Source organism: Ochotona princeps, chromosome 2 (genome assembly GCF_030435755.1).
Source record: "Ochotona princeps isolate mOchPri1 chromosome 2, mOchPri1.hap1, whole genome shotgun sequence".
NCBI classification, from domain to species: Eukaryota; Metazoa; Chordata; class Mammalia; order Lagomorpha; family Ochotonidae; genus Ochotona; species Ochotona princeps.
Genome location: NC_080833.1, coordinates 3,606,064 through 3,627,399, shown reverse-complemented (window position 1 = coordinate 3,627,399; position 21,336 = coordinate 3,606,064).

Genomic DNA, 21,336 nt, shown 5'->3' with positions numbered 1-21,336 from the left:
GAAGATGCCTCACTCGGCCTCTTCCCTTCACTGCCTTTCAAGTAAACTAATTAAGTGGAGCTCAGGAACCCCAATGAACGCACTGCAGGTGTATCAGCACATTCGAGGAATAAACAAGCAAGGACCAGCTGCACTGAATGTGAAATTCCAGCAGGAAATTTGTTTTCACTGGACTTCTGAGAAGTCGGCAGAAGCTCTGACCTTCGGCCACTGTCATTTGTCTCCTGCTCACCCCCCAGTTCCCATCCTCATCCCTGTCATTCCACCACCAGCTGATCCTAGGAGTCTGCTGTGTCACTGGTTGGGAGCCATGTGATCTCCTACAGCTGACTCTCTGTCTTGCCTGGGGTGTGCTGAGCCTCTTGGAGCCACGGCTGGGAAATCGCCAGCATACCAGTCTTAAGCAAAGGATGGTGGGTTTGTCCAGGGCCGACATTCCACTTCTCTGTGGGTCATCCTAACCAATACAGACTTCGTTTCCACTCTCTGTGCCTTTCACTCCACAAAGAGTGGAGCACTACTGTTACTTTTTTTTTTCCTTCTGATGTCCCCACCGACTGTCCCACCTGTTCAGAGAGGAAGAATTGTCCAGTCCAGCTAGTCAGCACTGAATAACCGCTGGGGCTGTAAGAGCTCCCTGTAGTTTTCACCCAAAATGCTCTTTGTCCAGCCTCAGGAAGTTTCACCTTCCATATCAACATTTGATGTACAACAGAATATTCCAGAGAGGTCATATGGTGTTATGGGACAGCTTCCCTGTAAGGGCCTTTTTTCTGTGATGTTTCTGGCCACCTCAGCCTCTCCAATGTCTGACATCTGTGTTATCAACTGAACAAGGTGATCATAGTTCCCTGCTTGGCCTCCCTCCCAAAACCCCAGTGTCACATAGTCTCTGGGCAGAGATACAAAATGATCATGGGGCTTGCCGTCCTCTATGAGACTGTGCGCTCACAGTCCTCTCCCACCACGGCCTAAGATCAGAATGTTCTTATCTCACTTGCTTCGTCCAGTTTTTATAGGAGTCAAATCCGGTTCTGGGCCCTCCATTGTGGCCAGCTGTAAAAGTGGCGCACAGAGTTTCAGATGTTTTTGTTTTATTCTTGGAGATGTTGGCAATCTTCAGAGGAAGGCCATTGACACTGCCAGCCCAAGGAAAGGCGACCAGTGTTAGAACTTGGAGGACTCTGCCATTGTTCCAGAAAGAGGCCATGGTGAGGCCTCGGAGGAACCTGGCTTTTTCCAATGCCCAAGGAAAACAGAGAGAGAGAGAGAATGCTCAGGGACAACTCAGCATGGAGGTTGCTTTCTTCAACCCCAACCCACTTCCTCTATGAAGAACTAGACTTGCTGACGGGACAAGTTCCATCCAAGAACCAGAACAGCCTAAAAGATTACAGACTGTGTTGTCATCAGGCCTCCCAGAGCAGTGATACAAACCTGAACAGGAAACACAAGTAGTGCTCCAAGAATTTGGCTTCTTTTCCAACCTTGGCAGGATTCTCTCTGCATGGAAAGTGCCACCGACAGCCGCATACTGCCAGCTCCCATGAGGAAGGAGGGACGGGGATAAGCCATGCCAAAGGACTCTGCTTCCTCTGGGTGTTTGTGTGACCACCTCTTTCTGAGACACCTGCTGGATCCCCAGCTGAATAAGTGAGGATTTACAGTCAGCTGCATGCGTATTCTCTTTCAATCAATGAACAACCACCCTGCCACAGCACGGAGAAGCTCCAAGGGACCTCTGCCCTAACTCACTCACATGTCCAGCCCTCGGACACGGGTTTCCTCTAGAGAGGTCGCAGAGAGCGCAGTCCACGGCTCTGGGGTCTTTAGGGACGAAGCCGAGCTGCTCCAGGTCCTTTGAACTCAGAGCAGCCCCCTCCCTTGCTGAACAACAGCCAATGCTCACCTTCAGCCACTGCCGCCACCACCGATCCACTAGACCTAATAAACAGACACAAGCCATCCCCAAATGAACACATTCGAGTGGAAGCCATTGATCACCACTCCCCATCTTCCCGCACAGCCAACAGCTGCAGGGGGCTCTGCTGCCCCACAACGAAATCCCATTATCTGTAAAAGCAACTGGCTCTGGAGGAAAGTCACAAGAAACAGAGGAGGCTTGGAGGAGGGGGAGATGCCAGCATGCCCCTCCACCCCCAGACAAGGGCTGGAAGCCTCTGTGGGGAAGGGGTGTGGGCTACAAACCTGCTTCGTTGCCTGCGTGCGCCAGCTGAACAGAAGCTGACCTCACATCACAGGAAGCAGGGTCAACAAAGGCCTGTCTGCGAAGTTTAGACCTGCCTGCATTTGGAAAACACAAGGATCTCAGCTGAGGCAGAGCCCAGTGAAGTTCCTTGGCAAGTGCCCACAATCCTTACACTTCAAACAAGTTCATTGTGCAGTTAACAGAGTGTGACTTGATCAGTGGCCACTGGTGGCCATTAACACATGAAAGGTGTTTGGATTTCAAAACCCTTCTTCCTAAGAAGGCTGAGCTCACCTGCTTCTGATAACATCTGTGATCAGCAATCCCGTGTGACACACAAGCACCCCAGCCTTGAGCTTTGGGCATGGAAGGATAGACAGAAGGAGAACTCGTGAATTTTGCAGAGGTAATTGTTCCATTCTGGCTTGGAAAGGCAGTCGAGTTAGGTCTCAGAAGACCCCAACATTTGCACGAACACAGCCTTCCTGGCTGTGGTCCTGTGCTATCTTGCTCCTGTGGAGTTCCCTTTGGGAAGACAGAACAGCACGAGCTTCTCAACCCTCTGCATCATTGAGGTGTCGTGTGGATGCCCCACACTCCAGACCATAGGCCTGAGCCCCACGAGGCTCCGTCAAAATACAAAATGATGGATGCATCAGGAAGCTGATCCCTGCGGGAGGGGTTTCTATTGCCCTTCCCTTGATCAAGGGGATCCGTCCTCAGAGTCTCAAATCCCACTGGACGGGGGAAGAGAAATGTGCTCCTGCTCCTCGATCGCATCAAGCACAAGATGAAAGCCAAGAGCTCCACAGTGTCACACCGTGTCATCTCAGGGCAGCATGGGCCGCGGGAGAGAGGACACATCCATCAAAAACAACTTCCTGAGACACAGCGTGACGTAGCGATGCACATGTCAAAACTGCCAGAAAGGGGGGTGTCACTTTTCAAAGGGTTGCAACAAGGCAGTACGAACAAGTGAAGGACTGAATTGCTCCTTTTCTTCTCTAGTCCCAAGAATCAGAGTCCAATAAAATGAGGCCCTTCTTTCCCAACGTGAAATTGACTCTAGTGGATCTGCAGGTAGCTGCGCCCCCCCCCCCAAGTAGCATTTATGTATCATTCTTGTTATCATCTGTCAATCTCTACTAACTTGGGGACCCCAGTCAAGAACTAAAGGGACAGTCCCAGACCCTCTCCCCAAGAAGTTGTGTTCTAGAAAGATTAGGCATGTCCCCAGAGAGTAACACAGCAACAAACACCATAAAGATTGAAGGTGAGCCACGCTAAGTCCATCCAGCTGGAGAAATCGGGGAACCAAAAAGTGACAGCAAGGGAAGCCTAGAGGAGACAGATCCCGGAGAGGGCAGCTGTCCTTGGTCCTGAACCAACGTGCCCTCCAAAGCAGCCATTTCTTAACTGCATGTTCTCACCCATTACAGAGCACGGAGATCAATTTAAGACAGGGGGAAAAAGATAATTTCTGATCAAGTAGAATGAAATGGAAAGCACCAGAGTACATCACAGGCAGCATTGTTGCCTACAACTTCTGTTCAGGTAATCCATCACGGATGAATACAACCATGTGTGTTCTGGGTCATGACATGAAATAGATTTCTGGCAATTTGTCAAGGACACAGTCACTTCTCTAGGACACAGTTGTTTCTGTCCTAGAATGCTGCAGACTTCTGACTGCAACCAACTTCGTTCAAAGAGGCAGTGGTGGGAGAGATAATGTGAACCCAGAGAAACAGATAAACAGGACAAAGCCACCAAGAGATGGTGAGGGGAGGAAGAGGGAGACCAACCTCATTAAATTTTATTTTGTGAAGTAGAGGACCTATCTCTGACCTCTACTCCCAACCCATGGGTGGGGGTTCCTACAGAGAAAGTAACTGCATACAAGTGCCCTAGCCCCCTCCCAAGGGTACAACGCTGGCTCCCAAAGGGGTCCATCCCAGTGCAGGCTTTAACCATAGCCCGGGAAAGATGAATGCAGGGGCATCACAAATAGGATGGGACACGAGGAAGTTCATGGAAAGTACTTACAACAGGACCTGGAACCCAGCAAAGGGCATAGAAGAGATAACTGTTACAACCATTGCATTCCGATGTACATTGAAATAGAAAATGTAAAGATTCCATACTACATAGCTTAAAAAAAAAGTTATAAAGCACTGAATGTTCATGATGCAATGAGGCAAGATACGAAGCTATATCACAGTATCATCTGAGATATAATTTGAAAGAGTTCATAAAATATTGAAAGGAAATTTACAAAGATGCTAAGGCAATTGGATTTGGGTATGAGGTCTTAGATGGATTTCTTTTTTGCACATTTTTTTCCATTTTCCCATTTTTCCTACAATTAGCATGTGTTTTCATAATTAGAGAAAAAAAGTTATACTTCAAAGGCTCTAACTCAAAGTCAAAATGACTTTAATCTTGCAATATGCCATTTTGCAAGGCAGGCAATAAAACTGGGTCTCAGGATGTGAGTAGCATGTTTCACTTGCGCAGTCACACAGATAAGCCAGCACATGGCAGGAATACGGCATCCTGACTTTCTGAGCCTCTATGATACTTCACGACTGCTGAAAGTGGCAAATTCTGGGCTCAAACTTTGATTTCCTTCCAACCCCATGAGGTCAGAGTAACAGAGCTGACCTGGAATGGCCCAAGAGAAAGGCACATAGCTCACCGTCCTCCTGCCCACGACTCCAGCTCCGAGCACTGGGAACAGCTCTAGCAAAGTCTACCACGTGGCACACTGGTAATCTCTAATCTCACCACTAGCTCTACGAAACAGGTATTATCAGTGTCCCATTCTGCAGATCAGGGGACTGTGACTTCAGAGCATGGAGCCCCTACTGTCATCCCACCTTCAATGCTCCTTGCAAAGCAAGCGCCCTTCACAGAATGTCTGTACTGGCTGCCTACAATTTTGTTTTCCAGTCTCTCCCAGACCCATTCCTACCAGATGCTTACCCAAGGCCACTATTGACGTCCCATGGCACGCCTCTGGTGAACTCTGATGCCATTATACTTCCCCGCCAGCACCTGCTGCTCTGAGATCTGTCTTCTTCCCTTGACCTCTCACACGCCACGCTCTCCGGCTGCTGTTCCTCAGCTTCTCCTGCAAGTTCCTCCTCACCTACCACCCCCCGAACACTGAACCTCCCAAAGCTCCACCACAGGTCCCTTTCTGCATCCCCACTATGCACACCTCCCACCTTCCCCTGATCTGACCCAGTCGGACGCCTTCAAGCATCATCTCTACACTGCTGACTGTCTCCCCTGATTGTCTCCCCTGAACTCCAAGTTCATTATTCAACTGCCTATTTAAAAATAAGAACCCCACCCCAATATCTGTTAGGGTCTCGACCTTCACCATGGCGCACCTTGGCCCCTCCCCTGCCCAGTGCACACACTGCCTGATCTTTCTGTAGCAATCTGCTCCAGCCCGCCAGTGTGCGGTCACACACATGGAGTCACCCCTTACCTCCTCCACTTCTGAGATGTAACAAGCAAACCCCTTCTGCTCTGCCTGCACTAGATGGCCTGACTCCAATACTTCCCCCATTCTCATGACTGCCCACTTGGTGGAAGTGACCAGCACTTCAGCAGATGGCTGCAAAGGCCTCTTTTCCAGTCACCTCCTCATCCCAGCCAGGGAGGCTCCCACCTCCCTCAAAGTCAGAGCCAAGATGCTCACCACGGCCTCCCAGTCCTACAGGATCCAGCCCCTGATCCAGCCACACTGTCCCCCTGCTACTCCCTGAATGGCCTGGCTGCCCCACCAGGGGCCTTTGCAATCATAGACTGTGGGAAATTATCCCCGGGTCTCTGCCTGCTAGCTGATGGCCATGACCTAGAGCTTGTCTGCCCTGGTCTAGGGTGCGACTTCCAACCCTGTATATAAAATGTGACCTCTGATATGACTGGAAGGTCAACGGGATTAGGTTGTCCAATCACGGTGTCACGTTGGGTGAAGGGACTACCTGAAAACGCCCTTACCCTCCCTTTTCTTAGACGTTTATAAACCTGGAACTTGGGCTGAATAAACAGACATTCCTCACCAGCTTGTCCCCAGTGTTTCTTGTGGTCAAAGAGCACTGTCACCTCACCCTCGGTGACCTTGGGCCCTGCTGGCGGGCCTAAACCCCGAGAGCAGCCCTCTGTGCTTCGAGAGACTCCTCTCTTGGAATTCTGGCCCCCGGCTCAAACGTCTCCTCGCAAGCAAGACCTTGCCTGGCCCCTGTGTGCGACAACAATGTGACCTCACTCTCTCCACAAGCTTCTCACTGCTTTGTGCGCCACCTGACATTCTAACATCTGTGCAAGGTGTCGACGGTCTGTCCCGGGGCCTTGTCACCACCCTCCCTGGAATGCAGAGGGTTCTTCCATTTTTATCCCTGCTACATCCCCAGCCCCTAGTCCTTGGCCCAGATTCAATCAACCTCAAACAGATAACTAAACAACCACGTCTGTCCAAGGTCGCCCGATCCATTCTGGTGCCGGGTTCTAGACTAACGCCAATGTTTCTGGGGCTCACACATGCTCTCCTGCGTCCGGATGCCAAGACATGTTGCCTGCCAACCTTGTGGAGGCAGAAACATTCCAGGAACCCAGAGCCAGGGGGAAGCCAGCAGGAGGCTACTCAGGATTGGGGCTGAGCTGCACCACCACAGAGGCAGGTGGTGGCAAAGCTGACCTCCACATAGCTCCAGGAGGCACCAGGGCAAGCACTCGCCCCCATCCCAAGAAGGCTTGCCAGGTGCCTAATGGAGAGGGGAGCATCTAAACATCCTTACCACAGGAGAAATGGCCCAGAGCCTGGTCCTCCCCATCAGAGCTGCCAGTCTCTGTTTCATGTCTCAGACTTAGCCCGGTTACAACCCACCTTGCTGCTCCCTCACTCAGCCCAGACCCACTACTCCTTAGAACACACGTCACCCCGCTGTTTCTCCGGATAGCCATCCTGGGGGAAGAAGGTACAGGGTATTTTCGGTGCTCTGTGCTTCAAATCCTTTGTTTTCATTGGTTCCAGGCATTTCCACTTACAGAGCTTCCTTGGTTTGAGAAGTCAATCTTGGGATGATCCAATGGGAGCCCAGAGAATAGATAAGACAGAGAGACTAATCTGCAATGTTTGTGCTTAATGGTTAGATATTAATTGGCTTTTCTTCAAGTGTGGGAATTGGCCCATTTTCAGTCTTTGTAATCTGTTCCTTCTCAGTAATGAAGGAGCAATATTTATCAGTTGCACGGCACGGCACCTTGCGAAAGGACAGTCCATTTGACTTAAAAAAATAATAAAATGAAATGAAATAGATCTATCACAATTTGAAATACAGAAAGTCATTAAAATAATAATTAAAAACACAACTACAAGCACAATAAAAGTTGCATGATAATAAACTACATTTTAATATATATTAATCCCCCTAATGATTTACTCTACACATCTTACAGGGTCAAATCAATGTGTGTAACAAAAAAAATTCAATTAAATTCTATTCACTGTATCTTTCAAGTGAGTCTATTGTTTGCTTTTGTTTCCCATCAGGCCATTTGTCAGTTGTCCTCACCCAGGATTACAAATAGAAGGAACACGGCTCCCTCAAGGTCACAAGCGACACGTCCAACCCTACCCAAACCACCTCCGCCACCTCCCGTTCATCTGTCACTGGTGACCTTGCTTGAGGAGGGGCAGGAGCGGGCGGCGCAGTCAGGCTGGGCTCCTTGGCCTGCAGTCCCCCCTCTCCTACTCAGCCAGCCCCAGGCACCTCCACACAGGAGGTCAAGCAAGCTCCGGGGGACAGCCTCTGACTGCCCCCAGACACACGCCATGCCAGTGCCTGCTCCCAAAGCTCACCTTCCTGGGGTGTTCACAGGCAGAGAAAGCAAACCTGCTTCCGGTGCCCTACACCGAGGCAAGATTCTCAAGGCTCTGCCATGCCTCAGTGATTTTTCTAGGATTAAAAAAATAAAAGACCATTTCCATTATCGGGGAGAGGGGAACCACAAAACAAAACAAAAACAGCACCTGACTGGACGTGACAGCTTGTGGGGGCAAAGGGACACGAGGCAGAGCTGCTCTCTGGCTGCCCTCCCCAATGACTCACTGCCCACACCCAGTCAGGCCTGGGTCGCAGCTGGTGGGCTACAGGAGTGAGCTGCCTGCTCAGCCAGTAGGGGACCCCGGGCCTCACCGTGCGCTTCCCCAGAGCCCAGGGTCCCAGGCTGGAATGGGCCTTTGTTTTTGCAAGGCCCAAACATCATTTGGATTTGGAAAGGAGGAGAAATGACCACTAATTCCAGACCCATTTTTCAAGCAAAGGAAAGCAAGGCATGCATGAAAAGTGATTTAGCTGAGACCCAGCGTGAATCGGTGAGGAAGCTGAACCAGAGCCCTGAGCGCCCTTGCCGGAACATCCTCAGACCTGGGACACCGGGTACAGTGGACGCATCCTCTTTCTGATCCCTGGCAGCTATGATGTCAGGGCACAGAGGAGCACGGAGACTTCCAGAACCAGCCCCTCCTACTTGAGTGGCCCCTCTCCTGCAGCTTCCCCTTCTGCCGCCGGAGGAAAGGGGCGGTGAGGCACACCCGGGGCACTAGGGCCTTCAAGGCCCAGCCCCTCAGCAGAGCCCTTCCTCCCACGAGCCACCAAGGACCCAGGGCGCAGCAGAGAGTGAGAGCAGAACGGGGAGCTGGGAGAACGGGAAGCAGGGAGTCAGCCTCGTGCTGGCGCTGGGCTTTGTAAGTCTCAGCTGTGCAATGCTTTTTAAAATACAGGTGCAATTTGGGCCTGTGGTTAATGCTGCGTAACTTTATGGTGTACTGTATAATATCTTCCCAAGCTGGGCCCAGGCCCTAAGACTAGAGTCAGGCCTCCAGATTGGGCTGACGTGACAAATGAGCCCAGTTCAGCAGCTACACACAGGGCCCCACGGCCAGGCCCCAATGGCCCCTGTGTTGACCCATCCACTAGTCCCCAGCCCCTGCAACCCACAGGGTCCAGACCCTCCTTTTCTGCTTCCCTTGGAGGGAACCCTCTACCTGTGGCCCGCCTCTGAGGAGGGGCAGCAGACCCTGTGGTTCACTGAGAGCTATCCCGCCAGCTGATCCAGGCGCCTATTCATTTGTTTCTTCCTTCAATGACTATTTATTGCCTAATTACTCTGCGCCAGGCCATCTGCATCCAGTTTGTGGCTTGGAAAAAAAAAATATGACCATTGTGATCCCAGTGGAAGGTGGGGAGGCTCCAAAAAGAAATTGCATTTTCTGATCCTGGTCCCGCCCCTCCGAAGCTGTGTGAGCCTGAGCCAACAGCTTCACATCTCCAGTTCTTCAGAGGCAGGCGCAATGACACGCAGAGAGTGGGACAGGCAGCACGTGCTCAGTGAGGACACTGGCCGAGAGGGCAAGGGAGCAACCTGCAAGGAAGGGCGTTGCCTGAAGCGGGAAGACACCATGTGCCACCAGGGGCTTCCCAGGGTCCCCACGAGCTCGCCCTCCCAGCCAGGGGCAGAGCAGGAGCGGTGTGGAGCAGCCGCCTCCCCCTGCAAAGACCCACCAATAAACCCACAAGGCTAGGGTTTCCCCATAAAAGCTAGAAGGGAAAACAGAGAGAGTAAGTGCATTTTCGCAGCCAACGCACTGAGCAACCCCCAGGTTCAGGGCAGCCACTGGAGCTGCCAAGGGGTCCCCAGCTGGGGAAGGAAGTGCCAGCAGCTGCCCAGCGCTGAGAGCTGGCTGGGCCCATGAATTTTTCTGAATCCCAATAAAGTGCCTTTTACTTTATTTGTCCAGATTATTTACAAATGGATTTTTCAATAAAAAGTAGAGCTCCAGACACATGATGGATTCTCTCCTACACAGCGCACAGGGGATGCTCACTGCCCTTGCCATCCGCCCAGCCCAGCCCAGGGGCACACACCTCGATTGACCCCTCCTCCCTTTGGGCCACTGATTGGCTTCCCAGAATTTTTCAGCAGCCTGTGTGTAGTCGCTAAATTTAAATCCTGCCCTAAGAGCTCAAATTCAACTCAATAAGCGCTTATTGATATCTGCACTGCATGGAAGACATTAGCTCAGGGGCCGGGCCGGAGGGAGTGGATGAAAGAAAACTCCCGTGATTGCCTCAAGCATCTCACAGCTGAGAACAGAATATCCTTGTGCACAACCCCTGGGAACCTGGACGTGGCCGAGAATCAAGACACGATGGGCGCACACCTAGGGGCTAAAGTGTCTATCAGTAGGATTCTCTGGGCTGCAAAACTACGGAAGCTTCAACTTTAAAGAAGGAAAATGCATAATCTCACTTGCCAGGATGCCTGGAGGCAGGGCTGGTGTCACCGGGCTTGTCTCCCAGCTGGACCACGCCCTGACCAGGATGAGTGTGAAGGCAGAGTAGCTTCCCTTCCCCCATCCAGCACTCAACGTTCACTCTCCCTCTGCAGAGGTGCGAGGTTCTCCCAGAGGCTCTCAAGCGCCTGCCTAGTTACAGGTGTCCTCAAAGCCAACCCCTGGCATGCTGGGGTTGCAGAGGCTGAGACCCTCCGGGCCCCAGGACTACAGGGGCTCCGGACTATCCAGGGAAGGCTGGCTCCGGATGCATGAGCAAGATGAAGAGGGAACTGTTGCTGGGTGAGCCACGGAAGCCTGTCCCTGCATGGGACACCAGTCCTCTCGGAAGCTGCTCTGTATCCACCAACATCATGCGTGCCTGGGGAGAGCAGGGCATGGCCCCCTGTGTTCTTTGCTGCCGTCTTTGCAAAGAGCCCATGCCTGGCAATCCAGTAGACACTGGAATCTCTGCTGAATGAATGAAAGCTGGAATTAGACCAAGAGACAGTCTGGGAACCAATTCAAGAACATTCAAACCTTCCCATCTGGTCTCCGAGAAGCAGGACAGCAAGCAAGAACCTAACAGGTGCACTGAAACTCATCAAAGACAGGGTCCTTCCCGGCGAGTCAAAGGTTGGCTCTGTTTGTCCAGCACTGTCTAGAGGAGAGGCATGGATCCAAGGCACATGAGCCTTCCAGTGCCAGAGAGGCCTGCAGATGTCCACAGTGTGGACTGACCAATCCCTTCCCTCCCGGCTCTGCTCAGCACCCTGAGCAAAAGCCATCTGTGGATGAGCTGGGGCTGGGGAGAGCTACTCAAGTCTTTCCCAGTCTGAGGGACACAGAGCAGGTGCTTCAGCCTCAGAGGTCACCAGTTCGCTGTATGAAACGCAAGCAATGTCTGTTATGACAGCTGCAAAATCTGATCTATGGATACCTAAATAGAAGTATTGGCCAACATTAGAAAAATCCGTCTCAACCCAACTTCTTTCAATGACAACCCCCATTTATTACCTACCAGCATGTGTGTGTGTGAATGTGTGTGTGCACGCTACATGCTCCATAGACACCCAGGGGGTTTACATCCAGCCCATGGAAGATGGGGCAGCAAGGGTAGTCCTGAGCACCGGCAACCAGGAGCCAAGGCTGATCGTGGAGAGGCTGTTGGCCTCATGAGGACAGGAGGGAAGAGGGAGATGCACTGTGGAGCCTCAAAGGACAGGAGAGGCAACGCTGAGGCTCAGAAAAGAGGGGCTGGGCCACAAGCAAGCAGTTAGGGCATGAACGGGCAAAGCTCAAGAGAGAAATGGAGGAAGAGAGAAAAGGGGAGAAGAAAGAGAGAGAAGGGAAGCAAGAGAAAGAAGGAAAAGAGAGAGAAGAGGCACAAAGAGGGAGAACACAGGAGGGAGACGGAGGAGACATGGAGAGAGGGGAGAGAGAGAGAAGGAGAGAGGGAAGAGAGAGGAGAGAGGGAAGAGAGAGAGAAGGAGAGAGGGGAGAGAGAGAAGGAGAGAGGGGAGAGAGAGAGAAGGAAGACAGAGGAAACAGAGAGGGAGGGAGAGAGGGAAGAGAGCGGGAGGGAGGAGGAGGGAACGAGGGGCAGAGGATGAAGAGGGAGCGCCTCCAGTACACAGGCAGGGAAGGAAGTCAAGGCAGTGGACTCTGTCCATCATCCAGCTGCCTAACAGCTTATCTTGCACCTGCAGCACCAGAAGCCTGAGAAGTGTCTACTTAAGCCACGCCCCCTAGGCTATCCTGCTGCCCATCTCAGAGCAGCACCCTGCTTTACTCTTCCCTCTCCGTCACTGGGCAGAAAATGCCCCCCCCAGGGATTCAGTCTTGTGCTCCCAGGGCCAGCAGGAGGCCCAACAGAAGACAAGTGCCCAAAAAGGCTAGAGTATTGAACTTGGCCCCAGGTTAGAGCTACAACCTGTTCTTTTTTGGTGGGAAGATAATGCCCAATGAGTTAAGTCTCATTTCAAGCAGTACAGTCAGGGAGGTCTTTCTGACCCAGAGGAGTGTGTGAGGCTATGACAGAGGAAGGCAATCTGGAGACATGGCAGGTTCAGTCTGCCCCTGCCCTGTCGGACACGCTCTAGTCCTAACTCCGTGAGTGAAGTAGAGTGAACCCTCACCCTACAAGAGGTCAGGGTTGCAGGGGTGAGGTCCTGTGTAGGTGGAGGCAAGATGGGAGGGACACAGATCTGCCAGCCAAGGGCCACCAAGCTGAGAGGCCAGGGGGAGGCAGGGAGGCTCCTCCTTGGGGCGATGGGGGTGACTTTGAACGTCCATGCCCTGAGCGTTGGTGGACCAAGCTGCTGGGTTGCCATCCGTTGTTGAGCATACACAGGAGCCGAGCCTGGGTCTCCCGTCATGCCCTGTTTCCCTATGCCCGTACGCTGGCCACCCCACCTGCCTGGCTTTTACCCTGCTGCAGTGTCCATGCTCCTCAGCCACCATCAGCTTCCTCACCTTCACCCCTCACCATCACCTTCACATGGGCTGCCTGGAGGCCATGGCCACGGCTCCAAGCTGCAAACTCCGCATCCTCTCACCTAGCCTTCTTCCTTTTACCTCACTTTTATAACTGAAGATGTTGAACTGACAGCATCAAGGTCAGTTTTTATTTTTATTGGAAAGGCAAATCTACAGAGAGAAGAAGAGTCTGAATCTTTCCACTGATCCACTCCCCAAGTGGCCGCAAAGGCCAGAGTTGAGTTGATCCGAAGCCAGGAGCCAGGAGCCACTTCCGGGTCCCCCACATGAATGCAGAATCCCACGGCCTTGGGCCATCCTCTACTGCTTTCCCAGGCCACAAGCAGGGAGCTGGATGGGAAGTGGAGCAACCGGGATATGAACCAGTGCCCATATGGGATCCCAGTGCAGGCAAGGCAAGGATTTAGCCCCTAGGCTATCACACCAGGCCGGTGTCACGATTCTTTATCACACAATCCATCATGCAACACTCACTGAGCCTTAGCTATGTGTTGGAGGCCTAGAGAACACAGTGGGCTAACAATAAGGAGACATCTGGGGGCACATGCTGGCCTGGCAGTGCAGACACTGCTGATAACACCTGAGCCCCATACCATCGGCCTTCTGACTCCCCCTGTCTGGGTGGTGACAGTGCATGGACCGGGTGAATGCCTGCATCCTGGGGGAGAACTGGATTGAGTTCCCAGCCCTCAGCTCTGGCCTGGCCCAGCCCTGGACGCTGGACACTGTAGGCATTTGGGGAGCGGGTCAACAGATGGAAACTCACTTGCTCTCTCTCAAAAAACAATTACTTGTGTGTGTTTAAAATACAAAAGAATAGCATAAATCAAAACAAAACCCTCACAGCCCTTGGTGCTAGAGCAGGACCTTGAAACCCTGCTGTGTAACCTGCTCTCCCCTGCATCCCCACGACCCTCTGCTCAGCTGTTCCCCACCCCAACCCCTCAAACCACCAGGCTCCTCCCTCCTGCTCCCCCAGGGTCTGTCTACTCAGCTCTTACTCCAAGTTCAGCCCAGGCTCAAACCCCTCTACAAGGCCAACTGACACTCAGGCCAACTCCTCCCATCCATACGCCCTGCCCCCAGAGTTGACCTGCAAAATGTTTAGCCACCAAACTGGTACACACACTGCTCAAGGTGGCATGTCCCCCGCCACCCTGGGTCAATGGCCGCATGGGTTGAGGGACAGTGCAGGTCGGGCACAAGCAGGGGACTGCTCCCTCCTGAGACAGCGGCCTCCGCCAGCAAGAAGGAAGTGCTGGGCTCACGTTTGTCAAACGGAACAAAAGCTGCTGGGCCAAGACTGAATCGGAGTGCTAGGGCTTCCCCAGGCTGGCGCATCCGCTGGGAACACCAGGGAAACCAAACAAAAGCTGTTCCTGGGCAGCCCGTGCGCTCGCTCGGTGTGCATGCGTGCATGCGCTGCTCCAGCGTCTGTCGGCTTTCACAGCTCCTGCGACCTCCTGAAGCTCTGGCCTGGAAACAAACTAAGCGGGGATAAAAAAAGGAAGAGCCAGAATGTGCGGGCGGCTGCTTGCAGGCCACGCTTCTGGCAGGCGCCATCCAGGCGGCTCCAGAAAGCAAAGGCAGGCCTCGGCTGTGCTGGGAAAGTCCGGGGAAGCCTCGGGCAACTTTCCTGAGCGCTCGGGGGCTTGAACAGCCCTGGGGCAGGGGCTTGTCTTGCCTTATGCAGGAGGCCTCAAAGCCTGCCCCTGTGGAGCGCAGAGCCAAGGGCAGGAGGCCATGCCGCAGTGACCAGCACCACCCTGGCAGACTGGCGACCGGCAGAAGAAAGGCCCCAAGGGGACCCTTCCGGTGTGAAGCAGCAACTCCTTCTAAGAAGCCAAATGGTGCCACCCCCTCCCCAAATTCTTACACTGACTAGCCACCCGCGGAGTGTGGCTGTGCGTGGAGATAGGACGCTGGCCACGCAGGCTGCACTGAACGGTGCTGCTGGACCTTAACCAGACAGGGCCAATGTGCCCGCAGGAGGAGGTGAGGTGGGCACACCGAGAGGCCCTGGGAAGGCGCTCACATGGCAGTGAGAGGCGGTACCATGGGCAAGGCAAGGGGAGCCACCCCGGACAGCACCACCCTGACCTCCCCCCAGGACTGTCAGCATGTGACCTTGTGTTGTCCCCGGCAGTCCCTCCTGGGCAGGACATGCTGGAGCAGAGCTTCCTGCTGTGAAGGCGCAAGGCACCAAAGCCTTGCCACTAACCGGGGTGGAGGTGGCAGTGATTACGGTTCACATCCTAGCTCTTCTACCCACCTGGGGCAGCATCAGCACCTGTGAGGTTGAGACCTGGTAACACCTCTTCAGCACAAGGGACATGTGCAGGGCAGCCGGGGATCCCACCCATTGTGTGTGACTCGCATAACCCTACTCAGCTCGCTGTGGCCTCAGGAGTGGGGAGGAGTGTGGGGGAGGACCAGGATGGGGACAGCTTCTCGGTGTCTTCCACCCTGCCCACAGTTTGGCTGGCACCTGACATGAGATTCTTAAGCAGAGCCAAGCAGGAAGCAGGGGCCGGTCCGCACAGGTCATCTACGGACAAGTTGAATGTTGGCAGCTGGAGGTGGGCACAGACGGCAGTGGGGTCAAGAAAGAGGATGGAGAGGGGCATCTAGGGCTCCGAGCAGTAACTCCAGAGATTCAAGGAGGTGCAACTCCTACTACAACTCCAGCCACCTCCTAACTTCCCAGTGCAGGATTCATGGCCCAGAGTCCACAGGTTCCTCCATCCATCACGTGATCTGAACAAGACTTGACTGCTATGAAAAACCCTGTTGGAGTCCACGCCCCAAGGTGTGATACCCAGGTAAGGTATGAACAGGACTCAGCCCCACCATGGAATGTGTGAGTGGGGGTCAAGGCAGGGAGGGGTGACTAGGATCTGATGAGGTCACCAGGGGTTTTGTAGCAAGAGGCAGAGAGGCTGGCACCGTGGCTCAACAGGCTAATCTTCCACCTCCAAGCACCAACATCCCATACGGGTGCCGATTCATGTCCCGGCTGCTCCACTTCCCATCCAGCCCCCTGCTCATGGCCTGGGAAAGCAGCAGAAGATGGCACGGTGCCTTGGACCCTGCACCTGCGTGGGAGACGCAGACTGGCTCAGCTCCAGCCACTGTGATCTCCTGGGGAGCGAACCATCAGATGGAAGAGCTCTGTTGTATGTTCCATCTCTCCCCAATTCTGAAAACTCAACTTTCAAGTAAATAAATAAATCCTCTAGAAAAGGAAGAAGGAAGAAAGGAGGGAGGAAAGGCCGCCCGAAAAAACGGCAGCTCTGAGACCCCTGACCTGAGCGTCTCCAGCCGCCCGAGAGGAGCTCAGCCTCAAGAAGTGGCTGAGGAGGGCAGGCAGCTGGACCACTTCCCAGGCGCCTTGGCTGCCCTTCCTCCAGGTACGATGGGATTTAGACTGGACAGGCTAGAGTTCAGATGACAAGAGCTACCCAACACCCCGAGAACTGGCCAGGCCTGCAACACACAGGTATACTGTCCACCGTAGACCTCTAATTCTCTGTGAGGTTGCCTTTTCAAAAACATGTTGAGCTTGCGATACAAGCTCTAAGACTGACCCACCCCTAGCATCAGTACATGCTTGAGCCAGTTCACATGCACGGCAGGGCACCTGGAGGACAGGGAGAGGGTCAGGGAGAGGAAGAGGGGCGGGGAGGGACCAGGGAGAGGGACAGGGAGAGGGAGAGGGCAGGGACAGGGGAGAGGTAGGGAGAGGGAGGGACAGGGAGAGGCACTCTCCTGCACAGGCCAGTTTCCAACACACAGGAGAGGCTGCTCTCATGTCCCAAACAGATGAACTCTCTAGAATGCTCTGGAATCACAGACACGGGGAGGAGCCAACACCCTGGCAGAGGCCCCAGGAGGGGGGAGAGGGAGAAGAGCAGATGGGGGCCAGACCCCTCTCCACTCTGAGCCCCCTGGGAGAGCAGCACTGGCAGAAGGTGAACCGAGGGCGAGGAAAACACAGGAGCTGTGGGCCCGGAGGACCAGTGGGTAGCCTGAGGAGCCCCCAGGAGAGAGGGGCTCGGGAGCTGGTGATGCTGGCACCCAGGAAGATGCCCCACCCTAGGGACCACTGGGTCCCTGCCAGGACTACGGGTGGAGCCTCCCTGGGGCTGTGGCTCACAGCCTGTGTGCCCCAGGGGCCAGCTCACTTCCTGACACCACCATAGGAGCCTTGAGGCTGCAGCTGGGTGTGCCACCTGCATGCAGCCAGCAGACTCTCACCCTGGGCGTCACCTGGGCACTCCTGGCCACTACAGTTTATTTTACCTTGAAGTGACTCTCCCCCTCTCTTTCCTTTCCTCCACACTCAAGATTTCTCCTTGTCACAATAATTAATGGGTTCTGTTCCTAAAGCAATTATATTCAAATTATCTTAAAGTGCAGCTCCAAGTGCCATCCGGGAAAAGAGCGAATCTTAATCCCTTCTGGGTTGGGGAGGCCCCACCCTCTCCCCCTCCAACCTTCTCTGTACTCCACACCCCAAGACGGGCTCCACCACCACAGCCAAGGGTTTTGCCATACCCTCAGGGTGACCGAGCACGAGAGCCACCAGCTGGCGACACATGAACCAGTGCCAGAACGGGATAGCACAACACCAGCTCTGCTCTTTGTCAGTGAAAACTGGGGAAAGTCGCCTGGTGATGTAAAGCCAGTGGCTTGTTCAGGAGCACTTGGGAAGCAAGACCCTTAAGTGGGCGACACTCGGGTCCCTCCCCTGCTGGCAAGACCTTCAGCTCTCACCGGCCAGTCGCTGCAGAATCTGTGCTTAGCAGTGTCCTTCTCTCAGCCCAGTGACTCCCAAAACGCAGTGATAAGAAACCCTGGCAGCAACGAAACACAAGGCTACCCAGAGTTTCCCACCAGGAGAACCCTTGGGGTTACAGACTGGGGAAATGCCAACATCTGGGCTCTGAGCCACTGCGTGACACCTGGCAAGGGGGAGGGGGGAGGGAGAGGACCCAGGGCTAGAGCAGCCAAGTGTGCAGGGAGACAGAGGTCTACGCAGAGCCAGATACCATCCTGTTGGTCTGGGGTGCCCTGCTTCCTCCCCCTGGGAATCCCCAGTCCTGCTAATGTCCTCTGTGAGCCATTCCTCTGTCCCCCACTGAAAGAAGTTGTTCTGCCACAGTCCTCCACACTGTCCCAGGCTGTCAACAGGAAGCTGGCCATTGGAAGTGGGGCAGCCAGGTCTTAAATTGGCTCCCCTATTGGATGTCTGTACCACGGGCAAGGTTTTTCCTGTTACGCCACGGCATCGGCCCCAATAAGTAATTTTTGAAAAAGAAAATCAGAATGGATCCATATGACTCCCAAACTCCAAAACTCCCAGTCCTGCCCCCGTGCCACACTCCTTCCTAAATGGAATTAGTCCCATACTCCTGCCTGGCCCCTGCTCATCACACCAGGTGCAAGAGTGTGCCAGGCCCTCCAGCGCACATGAGGCAGCCCAAGCCCAGGCAGCCCCTCCCTGTGAGCCACAAAAAATTACTTCAGTTTTTTCCATGGTGTTAGGCCATTTTTAAAAAATGATTTATTTATTTTTATTGGACAGTCAGATATACAGAGAGGAGGAGAGACAGAGAGGAAGATCTTCCGTCCGATGATTCACTCCACAAGTGGCCACAATGGCTGGGGCTGTGCCGACAGCAGACCCAGGCTCAGGGCTGCCCTGGCATCTGGGAGACCAGCAAGGCTTTCTCAGGGGTGCGGTGGGGGGGGGGGGGTTATGATGGCCTGGCGTACGAACCTTCTGCAGGACCAGAGAGGACTCCCACCCAGAGGAGCCAGTCCGAGAGAGCTGGGAAGTTGCAAACAAATGCCCTCCAAGCTTTATCAGTGTAGGCTTAACCACATTGGCTGCCAGCTTATTAAATAAAGTAAATTAGGTCTCAATTATTTGCTTGCATACCAGGCAGGAAAAATGAAATTTTCAATTTAAAAGTAATACTGCTATTAATATGCAGAGAACGGCTCTGAAATTGGACTTCTCGCACACTCCTGTGGAGGTCAAAGCAGGGGGTCCTCACGGGGGGTCTCCGTCCCACCCAGGCACCCCACAAGGCATCCCACGTCTTCCCAGAGGGGTGGGGGTCACAGGATTTGGAAAAGCAGTGTGGGAAGGACCACATTAATTTCATCTTCTCCTTCATTTTTCTCTAAACACCACATCACTGTTGAACGGCCTAATTCACATTGCCTCACAGTATTGGAAAATCTCCATGGGACACATCCCAGGCCTCTGCATTTGCATTTTTTTGAGTGGCCAAGGGGAGCTGTTAGCAGGGAAGGGTATGCTGAACCCAAGCACCATCCAGGGACATACAGAAGAGAAGGACAGATAGGGGACCCCTTCACAGGAGGAACCATCCTTACAGGGGGGACCCCTTCAGTCCATCCCTTTGCTTTATTCAGGCCCCATCAGCACAGTGCGCTCTAACCATGGTCCAGTAACACTCACCACCTCCCTGGAGCCCTTTCCAGGAGCCCACCTCCCTCCAGGGCATCTGTGAGCAGTGCATCCTGGTTCTAACAGAATAACAACAATCTCCCAAATAGGGAGACATTTAAACACAGAGGGTGTGAGGTTGGCCAGGGGTAATCACTCAGGCCTAGCTGCTGGGTTTGTCAGTGCAGGTGGCTGGCTGCTTTTCTCTCAGCTGGGGACAGACATGGCAGGAGGCTGGTGACAGCTGGGGACACTTCCTAGACGCGTTGGTCTCATCTCTGGAGGCAACCCATCACAGAGAGTGAAGAGGTGTTTGTTCTGCCATCTCCCAACAGGGTGACCTCTGCCAAGTCACCTTCAAATGCTAAGACATGGGATATGCCCCACACTGGCTTTTTGGGGAGGGCACAGGAAGACCTGTGCTGCAGGTACAACAGGACATAAGGACCAACACAGAGTGTCAGGCACACAGAGGCCACAGGAGAACCAGCACAGGAACTGTCAGGCACAAGGCAAGAACAGGACAGGAGAAAAGCACCGAGTGTCGGGAACATGGAGGACACAGGAGGACCGGCACAGAAGTGTCAGACACACAGCAAAGTAACAGGACAGGCACGACTGTGCAGGCCTCCGGAGACCTGCGCGAGTTTCTGCAGGGGCAGAGACGTGTTCCTGGGACTGGCACGGCCCCAGAGGGAACCTACACAGGCTGGGCTTGGCTCTGGGTTTTTACATCACAATGGCAAAGGCCTGGCTGGTAGGCTGGAAGGAGGAGGAGGGAGAGGAGGGAGCAGACAGGGAGAGTCTGGGAGGGAAGATCCAGAGCAGGCAGGAGCTGAGCCTCAGCAGTAAGCTTCCACCTGTTCCTCCACGCCCCTAGTGCCCTCCAGGTCACAGCACACCTCCTTCAGCACCAGGCACATCTTCAACCTGCTAGTCACCAAAGCTCGGGCATTCATGCTACCCATCACACGTTGAACTGTAGGACAAAACCCGGGGTCCCCAGCAGCATGCCTCCCTGGGGGTCTCCCCCTATGGGGCCAGTTACTCCTGTGGGCACACACGTGTGTGCACATTGTGTGTGCACGTTGTATGTGCACATGTGCGATGCCCCTGCAGTGACATCTGGGGAGAAATCGCTGCCAAAGCACACCCCCTGAGGCCACCACTCCTGACCCTCCTTGGCAGCATGAGGGCCCTCCGGAGGAACAGGTGAGGCATTCACCTCCCTCAATGCCCAACCATCCTGCCAATGTACCCAGGGAGGCGTGGGGCACCTCTACCTGCAGCTGCCCTCGGTCCTGGCCACATGGCTTACTTCACCGTGTACAAGCACCTAGAGGTTCCCAAGTGGGCAGGGATGCCAGCGTGAGCCTCACAGACGCCCCAGCCAGACTGCCCACATCCCAGCTGTCTACAGGCCTACCAACCCACTCCCGCTCCCAAGCGCTGGCCGTCTCTGCCTGCCACCTGCCAGGATGGAACCCTCTGCTGAGATGGACATCTCGGACTGCTGCAAGGGAAGGCAGCAGGAGGAGGGCCCAGGAGGACTGGGAGGGGAGCCCCTGAGCAAGGGCCAAAGCTACCCTGGTGGCCTAGTGATCCCACCCCAGTGGTGACACTGTGACAGTGGCCACTTGCCAAACGCTTGCCAGGAGCCAGCATGGGCTCCAACGATGCAGCAGGAGAGCCCTGCCCAGGGACGGACATCAGGGGCCCCAGAAGTCATGTCCCCTCTGCCACAGGCAACCTTCCACAGGTCAGCAGAAAGCAGCAGAGGCTCCCCAACCCCCACCC